We start from the raw sequence: 23494 nt of genomic DNA, 5'->3' as shown, positions 1-23494 counted from the left end.
TTTGATAAATGGTTGAGGTCGGGGACAGGACCGCTGGAAGATGACTTTCCTTTCCTTTTATCCTTTTCATCAGCCTTTACTAAAGCTCGTTCATAGTTTGATAAGAGTGGTATCCTTTTCTTGGCTCCTTCTTCCATCCTGATAAAAAAGTTTAAATCTCGCCGACTTACTGGCGGTGGCTCCATCTCCCTTGCTTTTTTTTCTTCGGCTTGTTTCTTGAACCACTCACTAGCCTCTCGTTGGATTTCTGCCCACTGTTCTGCATGAGACATTGCCTCCCAGCATTCCTTACGAGTCACTTCAGGCTCCTTTGTTTTCTTCTTTCTCTGTCTTTGCTTGGGAGGCGGTGCTCGTGACTTCTTTAGTGGTGGTGCAGGTTCCTTCAAGGGGGCCGCTCTTGGTGCCGGCGACGGTGATCAGGGAGGGGTGTTGTTATTGTCGTCATCGCTCCCAGCACCAGGATGTGGTGGAGATGGAGACCTTGATATAGATGGAAGGGACGGTCCTGGAGCAGGAGATGACGGTCTCGAGGTATGAGGAGAAGGTCGCTGCTGGGGATCTAGGGGGAGCGGTCTTGAGCTCTGAGGAGATGGCTCCGTGCCGGGAATAATGATGTAGCGTTTTCGCCATAGAATGATCCCATGAAGTGCATCTGCCAATGTCTTTTCCCCGTTGCCTCCCGGGAGGTCCAGCTATAGACCTTCATACTGGCTATCAACTATTTGTTCTACGCGGACGCTGGCGTAGCCAGGTGGAATCTCCATGCCATGACTGCTCTACCCCGCCAGGGTTGCTAACGCACTCCCGTACGCTACCTGTACATATAGCAGAAGTAAACAAGTTGAACTCCGATCTCGAGGCCTGGATCAATTGACAAGATTGCATAAATATTATGTATAAGTATACCTTAATAGTGAGGTTGCCGACCAGTGCATGCAGCTCACATGAGGTCCGTTGTGTGATGGCATCCACGGGGAACCGTTGCTCCTCCACGGGTAACCTGGGGGTCTGTGCATCGGGGATCCCTGTAGAAGCACAACTGCTCAAGAGGCGTTGAGAAGGGCTGGCGGTGTTAGGATTCGGCAATGCTCCAGATTGGGCCAACTCCGCAACTGCGTGGGCCACCTGCCGATTGATTTCATCCATCATTCTTTGTTCTTGTGCCTGCACTTTAGATTCTAGCATCTGCCGCCAGCTCTCCTCGATCTGTTCCTTTCTTCACTTCCGGCTTCTGTACGAGGCGCTGTCGCCTCGGAAAGCAAACTTCCACGGAACCACCCCAAACCCTCGGCAACGTCCTGGGTGCTCCGGATTACCGAGGGCCAATGTGAGCTCATCATTTTCTCGGTCCACCTTCAACCTCCCAGCCTTAGAATCTTTAATGTTCTTCACAAGATGTTCGGCCTTCTCACGTATTCTGTCATTAAAAATCAACGTCCCATCCTCTTGGCTCAGGGAGCCTCCATGAGCGTAGTACCAATTTTTTGATCGTTCAAGCCATTCAATAGTTGCAGGTACGATTCCCCGTTCGATCAGATCTTGTTCCATCTTCCTCCACTTGGGAATTGCTAAGCCATACCCACCTCGCCCCAGATGATGGTGGTAGCCCTTCTGACTAGCATTTGTTGTGTTGGTATTGATCTTTTTCACACCGTCTTCACTCCTCTTATATTCAACAAATGCATCCCAGTGGTCCCTCAACTTTGGCCACGCGTTGAAGTCTGGAGTTCGGCCCTTCTTAATATAGTGGGTATCCAGCATCTTCTTGAATGTCTGGAATTGTGTAGCCATCTTCTTAAGCGTCCACGCTTTGACATCCTTCTCACTATATCCTTCGGGGAATGTGAAATGTCTCTTCACGTCTTCCCACAGCATATTCTTTTCTGTCTCCGGAAGGGCGTACGGATTAGTGCTTCTGCCCTTCCATTCTCTGATGCTGATAGGCACGTTGTCCCGGACGATTGCCCCGATCTGACTCATGTACTTCTTTGCTACTTTCTCGGGAGCAACCGACCTGCCCTCTTCTGTCACTTCCATGATGACAAGCCTCCCTTCCATCACCTTTGTACGACCTCGGGTCTTCTGCCCTTGCGTCGATCCGGAGGGCTAACAGTTCAAGATTCGTTAATTAGTACGTAGTAGTAATGGTGGCGTGAAAAAATACAAGAATCGTTATATATACCTCGCCGGAACCTTCCGCCACGGCAAGGTGTTGCTGCGGCTGTTGCTCTTCATTCCCATCGGCGGACATGTTGAGGAACATGTCCGCCTGGGTGCCCTCTTCATCCGTGTACGATAGTGGAACGTTGTCGCCACTACCATCACCAGTGATTATCTGCTCCATGATATACCTTGCGGTCTCATCGTATGCCATTTCAACTATTGATTGAAACATACATGGAATCATACATGACAGTCATAGAAATCGTCTTACTTATATGTATATAATGAAATCATAAAATTACATGAATCCTACAAAGTCCGGAATATTTATACAAATTTCTACAAATTAGTAGTACTTTGTGACGAATTTCTAGCAATAACATGAATTTTTACGAATTCCTAGCAATAACATGAATTTTTACGAATTCCTAGCAATAACATGAATTTTTACGAATTTTTGGCAATAACATGAATTTTACGAATTTCTAGCAATAACATGAATTTTTACGAATTTCTAGTAATAACATGAATTTTTACGAATTTCTAGCAATAACATGAATTTTTACGAATTTCTAGCAATAACATGAATTTTTACGAATTTCTAGCAATAACATGAATTTTTACGAATTCCTAGCAATAACATGCATTTTTACGAATTTCTAGCAATAACCACGGGCGGTGCCTAGGTTGTGACGGCGGCGGTCAGGGCGGCGGTACGGCGGAGGCGGGGACGGTTCCCCGGAACCACGGGCGGTGCCTAGGTTGTGACGGTGGCGGTCAGGGCGGCGGTACGGTGGAGGCGGGGACGGTTCCCCGGAACCACGGGCGGTGCCTAGGTTGTGACGGCGGCGGTACGGCGGAGGCGGGGACTGTGGCGGAACCGTCCATCTTTAACTAGTTTAAATGCGCCTAATAGCTGCCGACGCAGCAATTATCCGAAGCGCACTTAAAACAGTATAAGTCCAGTCGTCCGTCGAGTGTCCCTAGGACTCCTCGAAAGATCCACGTCGTGTCTCATAGCCATACATCAGGATAGTATCCGCGATGGGATAGCATCAAAAATATTACATTTTTACATATGTACAAGAGGTACGAGTTAATACAAGACTTAGTTTGAAGCAAACTTAATAGTGCAGTGTTAGACAGAGTTCTAGGACTTAAAATATAAACGGTTCGGGTGGAGATGAGCATTATAAAACTTCTTCTAAGGGTACTGTGAGACTCATAACAATACCCTAGAGTTTCGCTGCTTCCTCCTCGGTGGACTCCTGCGGTGCTTCTGAAAAGATAGCCACAAGGGATAACCCTGAGTACGGTGTACTCAGCAAGTCTTACCCAACTAACCAATATAATAATAATAGTTTTTCTTGGAAGTACATGCTAGCTTTTTGGTGTACTGGGCTGATACATTTTGCCGAAAAGCTTACTACAAGTGATGCCTTAGTTTTATCTTTTATTTGGGTTAACTTGTTACCTAACCATTCTAGATGATGAGAAAAGATTAAATGCAACAATAAGGTATTAAGTCATACATCAATTATTAACAGAAAGATATAACATTCGTGAATTTATGCTACGATGCTCAACAGTGATCAAGTGCATTCATAACCAAGAATTGCGGCGATCCGGATCATATTACATCCTGCAGGAGAGTACCCTGATCACCAGTTATATACGACTGTCCAGGTCGTACGTAACGACTTTTTGATTAGCAAAACCAATGATTAGGAATAAGACTACCCGGACCCAGGGACGCACCCTCACATGGGACCCCACGTCTGGCCCGATCGCCATGTGAGTTTCAGGCTACGCCCCTGCCAATCTCCAGCACGTCAAGCACGGGTACGAAGTATTCCCGATCAGAGAGTTTACTAACCTACTAGGCTTTACTGGTCCCATACCCAGTAAGTGATGAGATGATTATCACTTGATCAAAGGTTAAGACAACGAATTGGGCCTTAACCAAATTAATCTAGCAGACAGAACTACATCCCTAGCTTCTGTCCGCTTCTCAATTTCCAAGTCATCCTTCCATAAATAACATGTATGACTTAAAAGTTTTCCCTAAGGTTGGTAAACCAAGTATTTAAGCAACTAAGCAATTCTAGACTTGGGTTATCTATTAAAGGTTTGAACAAGTGGCAAAGATGTCCTTAAAACAAGGTATGATAATACACAAGAATGGGTTTCAAGCAACTCTTAGACCTAATGCATACATATACCAACTAGCTAATTACAGGACACATGAAATATTGACTTCAAAATAATAGGTGTAATGCACCGGGGCTTGCCTTGTTCGCTTAAAAAGTTAGCACTGTCCGAAGGGTTGGCCTCGCAGGGGACCAATTCAAAGATTTCCTCAAACTCCGAAGATCCTTCTGAATATTCCGAGTAATCTCCTTCTGCTGCTTCGGGGTCTAAAGCACAACATATGCAGGGGTTAGGGATGCAAATTTTTGAATAAAAGACTATACAACTTTCCTTCATGATAAAGTTGCAAGCCAACAAGGACTATACAATTTATCATGATAAAGTTGCAAGCCAACACACAAAAACCCGAACAGATTAGCCCACAATTTTTATTTCCTTATTTAACCTTACTTAAGGCCTTTCTTTTATTTTTAGAAAAGGTTATAATTATTTTCTAACTTGAAAACCTAATTTCCTACGAGTTAAGAATAATTTGTGATTATGAAAATGTTATTCCATAATTTATGCATTTTATAAAGATTAAGTATTTATTTAATTACCTTAAAAGAAAGGCATTAAATAAATACCCAAATTTTTATTATTTTTCTAGGGTATAAAAATTATAATGCATAAAGGAAAATAAAACAAGCCTAACAAAATTGGTTCACTAATTTTGGACACTCCTAGAAATTTCTGTGATTTAAAAGGTGAGATTCGGATTTAAACTAATTATTCTATAAAGGAAATCTAAATTTTCCCGAAAAACTCCCCCGGCAACTTTTCTCACGCAACCCTATCCTACCCTCTCTCTCTCTTACGCTGGGCCCGTGGCGCGGACCCACCCCTTCTCCTATTCAATCTACCCGCCGGCCCCTTTCTTCCCCGGCGGGCCTTACTCGGCCGATTCTTCTCCTCTCTTCTTTTCTTTCCACCGGTGACGGCCCAACGGCCCACTTTTCTTTTTCCTTTCCCTCGCGAGCGCGACCTGTCTTTCTCCTGGGCCTCCGGCCCTATTCTTTTTACGGTCAACCGCGCGCGCTCCTGGGCCTTCAAGGCCGCAGCCCAACTGGCCTCCGCTGCGGCCGGCCTACTTCCTCCCCTCCTCTTTTCCAACTGACGCGCGGGCCCGCGGCTCCAGCGCCTTCTTCTTCCTCCCGCCAAATCCCGCGCGCAACAGGGGGCGGTGCGGCTCGCTGGCCGGCGCCCTACCGGCGACGGGGCTAGGCCGGGGAAGCATCCCCATACCCTAGCGCACCCGTGCACGGCGACAGCTCCTCGGGAGATGGCCAGAGCCACTCCCTCCACGACGGCGGGCGGCGGCACCTACGGCCGGTCGCGGCTACGCACGACGACGGCGCAAACTACCCCAACGACTACTATTACACCATCCTAGCATCCCAAGGACCTACCCACGACTACCCAAGAAGGGAGAGAGCAAGCGCGAGGAGGTGCTCACCGTGAGCAGGAGGTGCGGCGACGGCGGACGGAAACGGCGGCGGCGCAGGGCCTACCGGCAAGGATGTTGGACAACGACTCGGCTGGGGTGTAGCTGGGGTGTTTGTGGAGGAGTGGGCGAGAGGAATCGACAGGAGCTGCGGTGTGGTGGGAGTATTTTGCTCGGCGGCGGCGTTTGACAGAGAAGGCGGCGGCGGTAAAAAGAACCGACGGTGAAAGCGGCGGCGGGAGCGGTAGATATACAAAAGACTTACTGCGCGCATGGTTGCCACCGTGGTCTACCCGTAGGCTTGCGTGGTGAGGAGGTGGCGTAGCTGCTGCGCTGGCGAGCGACCGACGACAGCGGCTGTGACACGTTCTGCCTGCTCTGTCATCCTCCCCCTCCTTATCTCTGGCGCCCGAAACATCAGAGCTCCACCACGGCCGATTTCAAATCCGACGGTCCCCAAGTCGCTTAAACAAAGTTGTAGATAAACTTGCATCCTTCAACTTTTATTTTGGCTCTGACCCGAGATAAACATCCTACTATAGTCAAATTTCGAATTCTTTCTTGCATTTGTCTAAACTTCTCTGAAACTCGACATTCAGTTCGTCAGTCTTGAACAGAGTCATTTACCCAACTTCAAAAATGGTTTCAGTGATCTAAATCCCTTCCTCTCTGTCCAACTTCTTCCCAATTGTGTTCTACAACCTTCAAAGTTTCCATTTTGCCCATAAACACTTGCACCTTTTGTTCTACATTTTTCTGAAATCAGCTCCAAACTTGGCCATTTAGTGCTGTTTCAGACTTAGTTAATTTCAGTGATGCAGTTTACAGTGACGAGATGCTGACTTTAAGCCTTCATTTGAAATAGCTCCCTCTACTATTCTTGATCAACAACACCCAAATCTAGTAGTCCAAAGTCCACACTTTAATATGGTGTAGTTGTTTTGATCCACTTATTTGAAAAATTCATCAAAAATTAATTTCCAAAATGGACTCTGAGGCTGTTTCTCTGAATGCCCTATTGTCGGACGATGAACAGTAATTTTGAATTTCCATTTCCTTTCTTTGATTCTTTTGAGGTATTTTGGATCAAATCTTGTCCCAATCCTTGATCTTTAAGTTCTAATCACTCTTACACCTTCATTCCATATTTTTGCCAAATTTTTCTGAATTTCAAATTCAAAATTTCAAATTTCGGTCAAATTTGACCCGAATTTGATTTTTGGCCAATTTCTTCTTCTTTTCTTCATGAATTGCTTCCATTTCTTCAAAGTCACTTTGATGACTAAAAATGGTAGGTATTACAGGGACGGTTCCCCGGAACCACGGGCGGTGCCTACTAGGCTGTGACGGCGGCGGTCACTACGGCGGGATGGCGGAGGGGACACATATAAAAAATCTAACTTAAAAAAATCTAACTTAAAAATCTAACTTAACAATCTAACTTAAAAATATAACTTAATTTTCTAACTTAAAAAAAAAGGCCCTCCCGGCGCCAGTGCCGGCTGGCGCGCGCGGCGGACCTCTCGCGCGCGGTCGTCGACGGTGGCAGGGGCGACGAGGTGGCCGGGTCGGCGGGACGGCGGCGGCCGGGCGGCAGGACGGCGGCGGCCAGGCGGCGGGACGGCGGCGGCCGGGCGGCGGGACGGAGGCGGCCGGTGCGGCGAGGACGGCGGCCGAGGCGACGACGACAGAGCCAAGGCGCGCGGGACGGCGGGACGGCGTAGGCGGGACGGCGACGAGGCGGCGACGAGGGGTGATGACGGGCGACGAGGCGGCGACGAGGATGGAGGCGGTGACGAGGCGGTCGATGCAGCTCTGGTGGCCGGAGGCGACGAGGTAGGGGCCGGGCGCGACGGACGAGGAGGATCGAGGCGGGCCGGCCGGGGCGATGGAGGAGGGGGATGTCTGGGCGCGGTCGGCGGCGGGACGACGACAGCCGGCGCAATGGGGGACGACGACGGCGGCGGCCGGTGAGGGAGGCGGACGGGCGGCGACGGCGGAGCAGAACGCGCGGGACTTGGCAAAAATTTTGCTAAGTGTAACTGGCGTGGGGGTAGAAGGGAGTACAGTGCCTTTTAACCCCCCCCCCTTTTATCCCAGTTCATAATAGCACCCGGGACTAAAGGGCCTTTTGTCCCGGCTCCCGTCGCCAACCGGGATAAAAGACGTTTATCCCGGTTGGCGACGGGACCCGGGACAAAAGGGTGCATCCGCCAGGTGGGGCTGGGAGCCTACCCTTTTATCCCGGGTGCCACCACCAACCGGGATAAAAGGGGGGGGCCTTTTATGCCGGTTGCAGTTGGCAACCAGGATAAAAGGGTACGTCCGGGTGGGAGACGAAAAGTACCCTTTTATCCCGGTTGCCGTTTGCAGCCGGGATAAAAGGGGGGCCTTTTGTCCCGGTTGCTGTTGGCACCCGAGACAAAAGGTCTTTTTCCTAATTTTCTTCTCCCGCCTGTTTTTTGGAAATGGATTTTATTTTATCTTTTCACTGCATTTCAGGATGAAAAACAAAACCTTCACATATTTTGTACATGCAAAAATATATTTAATTAATGAGTAAATTGACAATAAGTATTAATTAATCATTAATTCTATTCCAGTTCATTTAGCCTCTAAAATATTTATTTTACTGCATCGCTGTGATCAAGAAATTATTCAATTAAATAATTTCAATGCGCAGAAAAATCCATGTTTGTATGTGGTTAACATTGTTCATGTTTATCTAAAAAATCTTCACCTAACAAATTTAAGAACACATGAAATCATACATAGGGTAAATTAACAATTGTATCAATTAATACACAAAGGTCATGTACATTTAACACATTACAATACAACGTTGTAAAATTTCTTCTTCACGAAAGTTCCTTGATCATGATCGCGGCGTAAGTATGGAGCCTCTTCTTTGGATAGCAGGATGCTTGGATCAACTTCAACGGCGAATGGAGGCATGCCATCAAACTGATCATAATCATCTGATTGGTCTATTTTATCCTCGACTCCCACGATTTTTCTTTTACCTGGAAGAACTATGAGGCACTTTGGCTCCCATGTCTCTTCTGGATTCCTCTTGGGTTTGCTACACATGTCCTTCACATAGAACACCTGATGCACATCATTGGCAAGTACGAATGGGTCATCACTGTATCCAGTCTTGCTCAGATCTACTATTGTCATTCCGTACTGATCTTTGGTTACGGCAGTTAGCTTCACCCAATTGCAAAGAAATAGAGGGATGTACAGCGGTCCGTATTCGAGTTCCCATATCTCCTGTATGAAAGCATAATACGACTCCTTGCTATTATTTTTGTCCATGGCATCTATGCGGACACCACTATTCTGGTTCGTGCTTTTCTGGTCCTGGGCTCTCGTGTAAAATGTGTAACCATTTATCTCATAGCCTTGGAATTTGACGATTGTGCTAGCAGGTCCCCTGGCTAATCAGGCAAGCTGTGGGTGAATCTCAGAGTTACCCATAAGTTGTTGGCGCAATCAGGTGGGAAAAGTTTCCATGTGATGACGGGTAAGCCAAGCATCGGATTTGGTCGGGTTTTTGGAAGCTACCATCTGCCTGTGCTGCTCGATATACGGAGACTCTCTTCGCGGGAACTCTCTTCTTGGGAGACTGCCCCTCGACATCACCAGGATCATCTCGCCTGATCTTATACCGCAGGGCTTCGCAGACGGGACAAGCATTCAATTTCTCGTATTCATCACCACGATTGAGGATACAGTCATTAGGGCATGCGTGTATCTTCTGAACATCCAATCCGAGAGGGGCAAATAATCTGTTTAGCTTCATATGTTGTGGACGGTAATTCATTATTCTCGGGGAGAATCTTCTTGACAATGTTCAACATCCCCTGAAATGCCTTATCGGACACACCATTTTTTGCCTTCCATTGCACAAATTCTAGTGTCGTACCTAGTTTTTTATGGCCCTGCTGACAACCTGGGTACAACAATTTTTGGTGATCATCTATCATGCGCTGCAACTTTGCTGCTTCCTTCTCAGTTTTGCAATCTCTGTATGCATCTCGTATCACCTGACCAAGGTCATCAGTAGGGCCATTTTCTGCAAACTCATCTTCATCAGCCTCGCCCATTGTAGTACCTGCAAAAGCTTGGCCTGCAACACAGTCCGGAATGGTGTCATCTTCCTCCTCCTCCTCGCCATCTTCCATTACGACCCCTAGTTCACCGTGCTTGGTCCAAACCAAATAGTTAGGTATGAAACCGTATTTAAACAAGTGGCTGTGAATAGTCCCCCAGGAATCCTTTGAATACTCCTTCTTGTTATTGCATTGGAAGCATGGACAACATACGAACCCATTCTCTGGCTTGTTCGCTTTGGCCACTTTGAGAAAATAATGCAAGCCATCAATAAACGCCTTGCTCCGCATGTCTGCATTATACATCCATTGCCGGTCCATCTGCATCGTATTACGCATGAAAATGGATTACACTTGACAATGGATTACACGTGAAAATCGATTAAAGATCCAAACAACATGGTTCAATACAACAACATGAAGATCCAAATACACATATTTAAATTAAAGTCCCAAACAACATGATACAATACAACAAGCCATCCACTGGTTATTATCAAGGAGGACTTTAAGCATCCTTGGACGGGGAAGACGAAGGTTCCGCTGACCCAACCTCATCCTTAGGTTTATTTGTGCCGCCTGAAACGGTAGTACTAAGTGGACGTGAAACACCCGGGACTGAGGGTGGAGCATAACGACCACAAAGGAGGTTCCTGACCCGCGGCAACAGCTTCTTCATGACGTTGCTGCAAATAACGAAGCATTGCTTTTTCCAGCGCGCTCTTTTTCTTCGGCTTATGCTGAGTGCCAACTATGATTTTCCCCTTGCCGAAATAGGAACCACGATCGCCCCCACTATCGCCACTTCCTCCAGTAGCAGAAGCCATCTATGTACAAAAATTATTACCTTAACACTGCATAAGTTGTTGAACTTGAAGACCGTGATCATCTCGCGAGCATGTCCTCAACTGGGCGGCACCGCACTTCGTCATGAAAGAGGTTATGTGCTACGGAAAAGGGGACATGGTCACGATGTCCGTATCCACTCTTTCTCGTAGAATCGAACCTCCTTCTTGACATATGTTGCTGCTCGGCGGAGAAAATCCTCCTAGAGATGAACACGGTATGCAAGTTCAACAACTATGGATTTGAAAAACCATATTGAATTTGATAAGATAAACCGTCTAGACAAGGTAGCATCATTCTTAAACCACTGCAATAATGCATACTATATGTATGACACATCAATCTCCCTCACATTTTAGCTCAAAATACCTCTCCATTTTTCTACTTCATCATCACATTCTAGCAAATAATCTTTCCATCTCAAAGCATAAATCAAAGCATAACACGAGGATGAAGTAGCAAACCTTCACAACACTTGTGTTGGCCGAGTGAAATTCCCACAAAAATGAGGGAAAAAACTTCGGGCAGCACCTCCCTTGCTTCGGCACCACTGGAGAGTAGGTGAAGCTCAGCTCTCTCTGTCAATGTGCTGGACTGGCTCGGGCTGGAGGAGGAAGAAAGTTCTCTGTCTTGGCCGTATTTAATGGGGATGAGTTTTTATCCCGGTTAAAAACTCCAACCGAGACAAAAAGGAACACCTTTTGTCCCGGTTGAAAGTTGTTTATCCCGGTTGGAAGCTCCAACCAGGACAAAAGGGACACCCTTTTATCCCGGTTGGAAGCTCCAACCGGGACTAAACTTTTTATCCCGGTTGGAACCTCCAACCGGGACAAAAGGGTTCACCTTTTATCCCGGTTGGAGACTCCAACCGGGATGAAAGGGTCCCGCCACCGACAGCCCTCCACTAGCCGTTGCAACCGGGACTAAAGGGGGACCTTTAGTCCCGATTGCAATTACCAACCGGGACTAACTCTCCCCTCCATTTTTACCTACCGTGGCGCACCCCCTTTTATCCCGGGCCAACTTTAAACCGGGACAAAAGGGGGCGCATCGAAAGCCAATTCTCTACTAGTGTATGGTTCAATTTCAAAAAGCTTCTTTCATCTTTCCAGCTTCCTTGAGTGCATGATGAAGCAAGACTACACTACGAGGTGCAGCAACAGCAGAAGTGCTTCCATTCTCAATTAGCTCATAGAAAAGCCGGAATGCCTCTGAAGCTTTACCGTCCATGGAAAGGCCATACAGAACCAAACTGTGAAATGCCACACCCAGTTCATGGTGCTTCTGCAAGCTAAACAAAGTAAACTCTGCTGCATCTATGAACTTCTTGTCCTCACAAAGTGTTTCGATTAGCTTTTCCATCTTGATGTAATAGCCATTATCATACAGACGCTTAGTAATCTTGTATGCACGGTGATTGAGGTGACTTTTGAACAATACATCAATCAGATTAGTTGAAAGATCAACATTCTGCCGGATTTTTCTCTCTAGCATTATCTCAATCAAATCAGCAGCTTCTTTTCCACAGCCATCTTTCTTCAAAAGCCCCAAAAGAACCGAGTGGAATGTACTTGTGCTAGGCCGAAGACCACTATTTAACATCCTGTGAAGAGCTTCCCAAGCAGATTTCATCCTTCTCTTCTGCATAAAGCCATCTATTACAGCAATATAGCACTCGTTGTCAGGGATAAGATCCGTCTTCAACATTGAGAGCACCAGCTCATAAGCTTCTTCAAAATTGCCCTCCTTACAATGTCCTAGGATCAGCGTCTTGAATGCTTGGAAATCAACCTTGCTCCTCCTATCTAGCAACTGCTCGAATAGGATCCTGGCCTTTTTAGCTTTTCCATTCTCACAGAAGTACACAAAAACTGGGTTGTACGCTGCGATAAGTGGTACAGAACCACCTCTTTTCTTGAGCAACTTCTTCTCCAAGATCTCATCCACTAGCTCCTCAGCCCGACCAAACTCACCACTCTCACACAATGCCCGGATCACCGTGCTATAGCTTGCAGAGTCTCGTCTCACGTGTAGTTCTGTCATTTGATCAAACACCTTCATTGCATCCTCAAAACGCCCTTCACTGTAGTGTGCAGCCATCAGCGTGTTGAATGTGCATGTGTCCGGCTTAAACGACTCCATCTCAAACACTTCCTTCACTAGCTCCATCCTTCCCAGCCACACAGAAGCCCTGCACCATCGTGTTGAAGGTGACCCTGTCTGGCGGCACGCCATTTGCGACCATCACCTTGAAGAGCGCAAGTGCCTCGTTGGCAAGCCCCTTTGCACAGTACGCCCTGATCATGGTAGTGTAGGTGACAACGTTAGCGAAGGCGCCACTTTTGCTGTCTTCTTCGGTCACGCGCATTCCGTCGAATAGAGCGGTGGCCAGATCGCCCCGTCGGCACAGAGCAGATAGCAGAGAATTGTACGTCATGGCGTCAGGGGCGAAGGCGTAGGTCTCCGGCAAGAAGCGGAAGAGCTTGAGGAGCGTGTGGGACGACGGGCGCGGGGAGGCAGTGGAAAGCCCATGGAGGAGGGTGTTGAGGCTAGTCACGTCGGGCGAGGCGTCGGGGGAGTGGAGGAACGCCGCAAGCAGCGCAGAGGCGGCGCCGCGGCGGCCTCGTCGGAGGAGCGCGGCGAGGAGGGAGTTGAAGGAGTGCGGAGTGGGGGCGGGGATGGAGCGGAAGAGTGTGGTGGCGGCGCGGACGCGGCCGGCGGACAGGAAGAACGGCGGAGACGAGCTCGTCGGCGCGGATTCGCGGAACGGAGGGGCGTGGGGTGTGGATGAGATGATGGCGGAGCTATGCACGAGAGGAATCGAGGAGAGAGGCGGCGGAGCTGCGGAATCGACCGGCGACGGCGGTACCGCTGGTGCTCTGCTCTCGACCAGGAAAAAGGACGACGCGGTAAGCAGACAAAAATAAGGAGCGGGAGCAGTACGTAGGGGGTGTTTGTGCCGTCTAAAATTCCTATCACATCGAATATTTAGATACTAACTAGGAGTATTAAATATAGACTACTTACAAAACCAGTTGCACAGATGGAGACTAATTTGTAAGACGAATCTATTAAGCCGAATTAGTTTATGATTTGACAATGTCATGCTATGCTACAGTAAACATGTGCTAATGATAGATTAATTAGGCTTAATAGATTCGTCACGTGAATTAGCCTCCATATAATTAGTTTTATAATTAGCTTATATTTAGTTTTCCTAATTAACCTCCGAATATTCGATGTGACATGAATTTTAATCCGGAGTAAAGATCCAAACACCTCCGAAATTTTTACCGCGCGCATGGCTGCCACCTCCTCCTTGCTTGTGTGCTTGCGTGGGTGCGGACGTGGCACGGCAACGTCATGCTGGCCAGCGAGCAGAAATGCTGCAGTGCTGCACGCCTCCTCCTCTGTTTCTCTTTTCCTCCGTTTCTCCTTCCCAACCGAAAAATTCAGCTCAAAAGTTCGTTCAAATTCCAAACCAAATTCTTCAATTTCCATTAAGCAGACTTGTAGGAAATCACACATACTCCATTTGATGGATTCGCTTCAAGTTGAAAAAGTCACTTTAAGACCCTGAAATTTGGGCTTCAAAGTTCGGGCAAAACTGAAGCTGTTAAGTGAATCGAACGATTCAGTTTCGTCAGTCATTCCGAAATGACCTTTTACTCTTCTTTGGGCTTGATTTTAAATGTTCAAACTTATTTTATTTGGTTCAACCTTCACCTATCTTTGTTCAGAAACTCATAAGGATTCCATTTTTCACATAATCCTTGACCCCTTTCACGCTAGATTTTTCAAAAATCTGCTCTAAATATCGCTAATCTGCATTATTCTTGAGGGCTGATTATTGTTCCTGTCAAAACAGCGTAGGGTTCCAACTTTGGGCTCTTAAATAAATTTGAATTCCTACTTATACTTGTCCAAAAACATACCCCCAAAATTCTTTCAAAATCATAGTCTAGTTGAGCTCACAAACCTGTCAAAGTTTATATGGAAAAATTTCCAGAAATGAGTCTCGAACTTGCATATCTGTCTCTATTTCCAGACTTAAAAGAGTTTTTCGGCAACCAGGTTGAAACTTGCCCAATATTCAAACTTTGGGCTGCATTTTAAATTTGAATTCTTTGCTTAGTTTGGCCAACAACACATCTAATAGCTCCTCTCTAGACCATAGTTCACTCATGTTCCAAAACCTCGGCCCACTTGAATGAATTTTTTTTTCCAGAAACTGGTTCCAAAGTTGTGCACTCAGCACTATTTTACGATGAATAGTAACTTCATTTATTCCCTCTTTGATTATAACTTTTGAGATGTTTATTACTTGAATTGGACTTCAAACTTCATTCCTTTAAGTTCTTAATATTCTTAAGACTTGATTCCATATTTTTATTAAATTTATCCAAATTTGAATTTCCAAATTGTAGTTTCATCAGATTTGGCTCAAATTTGACTTTGGCCCATAATCTTCCCTTTTCATCCAAACTTCACCATTAGCTCATTAAGACCATACTTAAGTTGTTATTAACACTAGGTGTTACAATATAGTTCAAGGAGTATTTATATAGCAACAGAGCATAAGGAAATCCTTATTGCTGACCGTGTCTAGGGCCACGTGCTACGGTCAAGTATGGCTCCGATACCAACTGAAACGAATCGGATTTCCGTAAGGAGAATCTGACTCCGTGTATTCTCATGATAGTCCCTGGATCAGTAGCTATCACACATAGAACTTATTTTAGCATAAATATCACATCAATACCACGATAATAGTACAATTTTATTTATTACATCCCAGAATGTCAGAGTACGATTTTGTACATGCCCCTTGGGCTAAATGACATGAACAAAACCAATGCAGTATTCTTGAGCGTAACACTTCAACTCTCAGTCGTACCAACCGTCGTAGTTGTTGTCGAAGTCGGACTCGTAACCTGCAAACTCATGAGCTGTCCCCAAGGATTGGGATAGGTTCATGTCACCATCCATATGCAAGCTTTAAATGGCCTATTACTAGTGGTCAAAAATATAGTCAAGGAATAGGCTCGGGTTTCCTATGCAGCAGCAAGTGAGGGATATGGGTCCCCCATAGGTCCGCCCGACCAGGGGGTGCGGGCCTAGGATGTATTGTAGTCCGACTTAGATTATATTCCATGTAATACTGAGTGGATTAGATTCAAACCAACTTGTAACTCTTGGTCACCAGACTATATAAGGCAGCCAAGGGCGCCACCTAAGGGCAATGAAATAGACAACAGACCCCATCAAATCATTGAGCAATACAATCCACCAGCATACAGGACGTAGGGTATCACTCTCGTGTGGCCCGAACCTGTCTCAAACCTCTGTGTCCCCTTTGTGTTCTCGCGATCACCTTCGAGTTCTTGGTTTTACAATCGCCGTCACCTACAAATCAACCACCTGGGTTACCCCTTGGTGGACTACCGGATCTGTAACTTCGACAGTTGGCGCATATGATTAAGTTCATTACATATTGATATACCGGAAGATTTATTTTATAGGTCCCGACTTAGCGTACTTCGACGACTTGTCCGGCTCCCAGGCTCGGGGCTTGAGCGCCGACGGTGACTCAGCATGCCTCCCGTCGCCCAGCCGACCTCCCTGGCTTGGGGCAGGAGGCAACTCGGTGTTCTTTGATGACTCATCCCGCTACCAGGCTCGGGGGCTAATCGCCGCCGCCGACTCGGCGTGCCTCCCGTCGCTTGGCCAACCTCTCTAGCTCGAGGCGGAAGGCGACTCAGCATACTTTGACAACTCATCTGGCTCCCAGGCTCGCGGGCTGGGCACCACCGGTGACTTGGCATGCCTCCCGTTGCCAGGCCGACCTCTCTAGCTCGGGGCAGCAGATGACTCGGCGTGCTTCCACGACTCGTCCGGCTCCTAGGTGTAACATCCTTAGTTTAAGGGTGCATGTTGAAAGGCTAATTAGGATGGTTAAGGATACAATTTGCACTTAGAACTTAAACCTTGTTATAGTTGAAAATGCAATGCACTAAACACATGAAATGTTACAAATAGAGGCTAAATTTGACCAAATCAAGTCAAACCAAAGACTAAATATGAAAAGTACTCAAACCAGGCTGGAATGGTAGCAAACATCTCAAAAACCTCAAATTTGAGGGAAGCCTAGTACTTGATTGAACCGGGGCGTGAGCAGATCGTCCCACTCTCTCTGGAACGGAGTTTCCCTGGTGCACCATGTGGGTACAAGTGCAGTCACGGTACGGCGATGTTCCGAGACCGTGGGGCATTGTATCCAAGGGAAGTGGCCCTGACACGTGCCTGGGGATTGATGGGAACGGCTGACATGTGTGGACCCATCGTGGTACGTAATGTCGTGGGATTAGGTTCACCTTGCAAGGTTAAGAAATTCGATTCAGATTGCCTGCCTCTCACAGTTTTAGACTGCTTCACTGGTATATTGCATTGAGTAAGAAGTGGAACAAAGTATGATGATTAATATGGATTGCTTGTTTAATTTTGCTTGATCAACATGCTTGCTTAGAATAGGTTGCTTACCTCGAATCTGCTGCTAAAACTTGAAAGTAAGGACCTACTTAGATGCTTTTGGCAAAACAAACCCCTCAGCCAGAAAGCCTTGCATGTCTAGAAGTCAGTGGAGTAGTTACCACCCGATGGGTAAGTCTTGTTGAGTATTAGTATACTCAGTCTTGCTTGTGGCTCTACTTTCAGGTAACTTGGATGTTAGTGCATTTGCTGAAAGTGTGACTTGGCCGACCCAACTCCCTCCGGGTTGGACGGTCGAGTGGGACCTGTCCTCGGTCGGCCAGGATTGCGGTAACTGATGTCATGGTCAGCATCACCATGATGTTTCTACTTCGACGTTTAGTTGCCATCCTTTTTCCGTTGCTTAAACTTTGAACAATTTACTTTAGGCACTTTCGAACTACTATGATGTAATAAATAAAGTGGGACCTATGTATTAAACGACTAGAATGTTGTAATCTCAGGACATGCCTTCGTGTGAGACGCTTTGTTTCAATCCGAGACAAGTGGTTTTATCAGGTGAAACCCGACGGACTGCCATTTTAATTTGATTAAAGTGTCCGGTCGTATATGAGGTGATGTTGAATACACTTTAGGCGGGTTAATCTGGGCCATTCCACCACAGCTGGCATTAGAGCCAAGTTGAGCATACCAGAGAAAGCAATAGGCCCTAAACACCTTTTTTGAATAAACTTGCAAGAAAAGTGTTTGAAAAATGCATAAGCTCGTTTAGGAGAAAGTTAGTACGAGAAGCCCTAAGGGAAATTTTTGGGTTGTTTTTAGGTGGCTAATTACTATTGGTTATTTATACAGACTCCCAGCACATAATAACTGGTTCAAAAACTTACTTTCTTGCACAACAAGGTTGACGCAGGGGTATGGCAATTTCGTAACATGCCCTCGGCATCATATGCAAATATGATGGCGGCACATAAAAAGTGAATACACTTCGAAGCGTATGACCGTTGCCCGTACAGCAGAAATCGTGAGGGTGCTATTTCTATAGTGAACGGTAATGAATGTGGACGCTTTCGTGAGTGCTGGCACGAAAGGTTTAAGGTATATTTTGATTTTATACAGGTACGCTAACCGCGATTACGCTAGGTTAACGACTGATAGAAATTTGACTAGTTAGTATAGGGAGAGCCATAAATGTTGCCTCACCACCGGCACTAACCGCATAAGTCCAAAATTTTGGCAAATGTTTTTTTTGTGAGGACGAATAGGTCATGCATGCATCATGAATAAAAATCGCAACATAAAAGATCAAAATCAATCTTGCATGTGTGTCAAGTCCTCCCTAAATCTTGCATTGTTACTAAGGATTATCTAGTTGCCTATGTTTTAGCGGTGTTAGCCTTGCTTGTTCCTTTCGAGCTGTTTGCTTTTCTTTACTCTGGAAACCTTCTATAAGAAAGTTGTGTAAAGTTTTCTAAACAAAATGTTAATAAAATTGCATAAAACTTGACCAAGGGAATCTTGAGTTATGCCGAGTTTAGTAACCCCCTGTTTCCTGAGAGCACAGTTTGCACCCCTGCTAGGTTCTTAATCTTTTCGACCCCCCTTAAGTTTTGTTTCTGTTAGGCACCTTAAAAGAAAAGTTGTTAATCACTGAGCAGAGAACCTAGTGGTAAAATTTCAACCAAGTTGGATGAGTGGTTTGGAAGTTATGATCTGTTCATCCCTGCACTGTCTCTGAAATTTCAGAATGAACAACTCTGTGAGCATCCTAGTTTATCACCTTCTTAGGCCTTGATTCCGCTAAAACCTTGAACACCAACCTTGTAGGAAATCATCTAAAGAACCCTCTGGTAAAATTTGAGACTTTTCGGATGGATACTTTGTGAGATATGTATATTTCTCTAACTTACCAGAATCTGTCTTGAGTTTCATTAAGTGGTGATCTAGTTCTCACACTCTATCACCTTCTTTTTGTCTTCAGATGGCTGACCCGGTCTATGTTGTGGTGAACATGGATGGGAGCTTGCACTCAGAGTGTCTCCATTGGGAAGACTTTCCTTCCATTTTGTGGGATACCCTGCTGATGTTTGGGTACACTACACCTCCTCGCTACTCCGGTCGCGAGTATGAGGAGTATGGAATCCCACATAGTACTGTGCGTATGACTGTCCTTCCTCACCTAGAGCACCCCGAGTGGCCTTGCCTTGAGATAGTGACCACTGGGTACCACCTGGATGATACATGGGAGATAGCAGCCTTGGAGGGCTTGACCTTATTCTGCCAGCAGCGCCCGATAGAGATAGCGCTGGACCCTATTGGGCTATTTCCGACTAAGGATGAGAAGGATGCCGATTGGATTGATCGTATGGACCATATGGAGTTGATGGGTTACTTACAGCCACAACAGACTGTCTTCACTTCAGCTAGGTGCATGAATGCACTGTACCGGCTGAGCGAGCTCCGAGCTAGAGCCACAGTTAGGTTGACCGACTTGGCCCAGGCCAAGCAGGTGGCCCTCACTGCCATGACTAGGGAGATGACAGCCCTATCAGTTGAGTTGATCAGTAAGGGCGTTCGGATCGCAGAGATAGAGGCCCAGCACAGTGAGTTATAGCAGGAGCTGGAGGACCAGGAGCACGACTTGGATATGCTAGCTGAGCAGATCGAGGACCTTGATATGGAGTTGGCTGATGCCAACGAGCACCTCGAGATGCATCACCAGGAGCAGGCAGCCATGCAGGCACCTCTGGAGCCTATGGAGGAGGAGCCCGAGGAGGCAGCACCTTCTTGGGCAGCACACTCCCCAGTGATCAGCTTCGCATCCGTCAACAACCTCGACGATTTCTAGATGCGTTAGGGTTGGTCTTGTATACTCCTCGGTGTAGTCTAAGTTTTGGATGGTGTTGTAATAGGCTAGCCTTGAGTTGAGTACTTCTTTTGTGTAGCATGTACCCCGTGCTAGGCTTGGGTACGGAGAGTTACAAACATTGTTGACGTTGTAATCCCCTAAATTTGGCAATTTCCAGCAGCTATCGTATTCAAATTTCTACCCCTGTTTCTGTTCACTTTTGAGCTGAGACTTGAATACCAAAGTTGTGCGAAGTTTCTTTCTCTAACTGCTCATAAAATTTCAGCCCTTTTCGGTTTGTCAAACTCGAGATATGAGCAAAACTCCACGACTCAGCTTGCTGAAAACAGCCAGGACAGACCCGGCTAAGAGAAGCTGTTTGACCCTGTGAGCTTTCGTTTTGATCTCCGATTTGAATACCAAAGTCGTAGTACACAAAATTTTCTACTCACTGACCAAAGATGAAGAATTGTGGACATTTGAATCAGGAGATATAAATCCCCCTGTAGGCAGCAGTTTTTTTTTCTGCCTGTGTAATTGACTGCACGATGACCTTTTTACATTCCACACATGATTTATCTTGTTTCATCTACTTATGAGCAAGCATCAAAATTGTGTGACTAATGGGAAAAGTTCCCGCTTGCAGATGGTGTCGGGGATACATCCCCAGTACCCGCAAGGAAGGAAGAAGTCAGACTCCTACCAGGATTCCCCTGTAATCCGACTAGGACTAGTCCCGTGTACTCCTACTAGGACTCCTCCTTGTAATCCGACTAGTACTCTACCCCTGGAGTATATAAAGGAGGGCAGGGGTACCTAGCTCGGCAAGAGGTCATACCTCAACACCCAAGCCCAGGACACCCAAGAACAAATCTAGATGATTCTCTCTCAAGATCAATACAAACCAACACACAGGACGTAGGGTATTACGCGTTCTAGCGGCCCGAATCTGTCTAAATCGTGTTCCTTGCGTCACCATTGATTCCTTGATTCTCGATGACCCTTACTGCACAAAAGACCACCTAGGGTACCCCCAGGCGGGTTGCCGGTCTAAAACACCGACAGCTGGCACACCAGGTAGGGGAACTCGTCGAGTTTCTCAGCGCGAACTCAATGGCAAAGGTCATCATCAGGCCCATCTTCTTCATCGAAGCCGGCGCCACCTTCGTTTTTGGATCCTGGCTTTGCGTCGCCGAAGGCTCGGGATCGTTCCGGCGCCAGATCATCGACATTCAGGAAAAGAAACCAGAAGATTTGACCAGGAAAAATCAAGATTTCAAAGTCAATGAGTTCGAGTTCGACTACACGTCGGATTCAACTTCGCCTCGGACTACTCCAACCCTCTGCTCAGAGGTCGGGCGCACCTGACCCCAGGACTCAGGGTCGGGCGAGGCGGAGCTTCTCCCCCAAAGGGCTAGGCTTTGCCAACCCCAGGACTCAGGGTCGGGCGAGGCGGAGTTCCGTCCTCAAAGGGTCGGGCGCATCCGACCCTGGGACCAAGGGTCGGGCGAGGCGGAGTTCCACCCTCAAAGGGTCGGGCGCATCCGACCCCAGGACCAAGGGTCGGGTGAGGTGGAGTTCCATCCTCAAAGGGTCGAGCATGTCCGACCCCGGGACCTTGGGTCGGGCAAGACGGAATGAACTACTCCATGCCCACAACAAGACAACCATGATCAGCTTGCCGACCACTCCGTCAGCTACGGGCAGCTCGTCGACGACTTCAACTCGTCTCGACTAAAAATTAGTCGGGCAAACTTTGCATCATCGACTACCTAGTCTGAATCACCTCCGACTAGTCGACCTCGTCAACAACCGTTATGGCTTCATCAACGACCATCACGGCTTCGTCAACAATCATCCACGAATCAAGCTAAGTCACTTTTCTAAATCATTTTCCGACTTATTTTCCGTTTGCGTGCAACACGCGCTCTACTCGCCAGAAACTCTTGCGCGCAACGCGCGCTCTATTCGCCGGAGGGCAGCAAACTCTTTCGCGCTACCGCGCTCCCTTTTTATCGCAACAGCGATTTTTCCTTGTCTTCTCTTGAGGTCACTACTCCTCTCGAGTAGTACACGCCTTAACTCGTGAAAGCCTCAGGCGCATCTGTCACGCCTAAGCCCATACGCGTATACAAGGATGATCTCACACACGCAGCGGCAACGGCTACCCAGAGACTGAGAGCCTAAGCATAACAGGCTACCTACTCGGGAAGAGTATGACCGAAATAAGAGCATGACACAACTTTCATACTGATCACTGAATAAATTTCAGCAGTTTCAAAATCCTACAAAAATGCTACATAATGTATGCATCTTTTCTTTCAGATCGAGCTTCATCGACGCTAAGCATGCCTCCAACGGCACAGGCTAGTTCCCGAACTCGAGGGCTAAGCACCAATCAGTACTCGGAATATCTCCAGTGGCTCAGCTAGCTCCCAGGCTCGAGGGCTGGACGCCACAAAACCACTAGACGTGGCTCCAACGACTTACCTGGCGTATAAACTCGGGGGCTGGACGCCGCAAAGACTACTCGAATGATGACCTGAGTGAAGATTCAAGACCCTCGGGTTGATTATTCAATCAATCCAAGGCCCGGGGGCTGATAAGCTACACCCAACAATCGATTTTTTCAAGTCGAAAAAGGAAGATTCAAGATTTTGACCCTCAGCCTGATTCTATGATTCAACCTAAGGCTCGGGGGCTACTCCATATGGAGTGCGACTTTCGCCGCCCTCCATACATGAAGACTACAATATCATGTTGATCAAGACTCTGAGCACACCATAGCCTCATGGCAGAGAAGCATTGAAAGATTCAGCCTGACAAAGTACTCGAAGAGCACCAAGACTACTCGGCGAATATCTCAAGACTACTCGAAGACTGCTGCATTCGACTATGAAGCGCTCGGGGGCTTGTCGGGGATACATCCCCAGTACCCACAAGGAAGGAAGAAGTCAGACTCCTACCAGGATTCCCTTGTAATCCGACTAGGACTAGTCCCGTGTACTCCTACTAGGACTCCTCCTTGTAATCCGACTAGTACTCTGCCCCCTGGAGTATATAAAGGAGGGCAGGGGTACCTAGCTCGGCAAGAGGTCACCTCAACATCCAAGCCCAGGACACCCAAGAACAACTCTAGATGATTCTCTCTCAAGATCAATACAAACCAACACACAGGACGTAGGGTATTACGCGATCTAGCGGCCCGAACCTGTCTAAATCGTGTTCCTTGCGTCAACATTGATTCCTTGATTCTCGACGACCCTTACCGCACAAAAGACCACCTAGGGTACCCCCTAGGCGGGTTGCCGGTCTAAAACACCGACAGATGGTTCAAGAGCAGAGCTCGAATCAGAATAATAAGGGCAAGAGGCCGAAGGTGCAAGTCAGGCAAGGAAG

At 47.1% G+C, this 23494-nt stretch overlaps 1 pseudogene; it reads right to left on the bottom strand.

Annotated features, from left to right (window-relative positions):
- Positions 1-11844: 11844 nt before the first annotated feature.
- The window catches only part of LOC101754837, a 31495-nt pseudogene continuing 19845 nt past the window's right edge, over positions 11845-23494 (bottom strand).

The sequence above is a fragment of the Setaria italica genome, chromosome VIII (genome assembly GCF_000263155.2).
Source record: "Setaria italica strain Yugu1 chromosome VIII, Setaria_italica_v2.0, whole genome shotgun sequence".
NCBI lineage: Eukaryota > Viridiplantae > Streptophyta > Magnoliopsida > Poales > Poaceae > Setaria > Setaria italica.
Note: the sequence above shows the minus strand (reverse complement) of the source record. Positions and strands in the feature narration are given on the sequence as shown.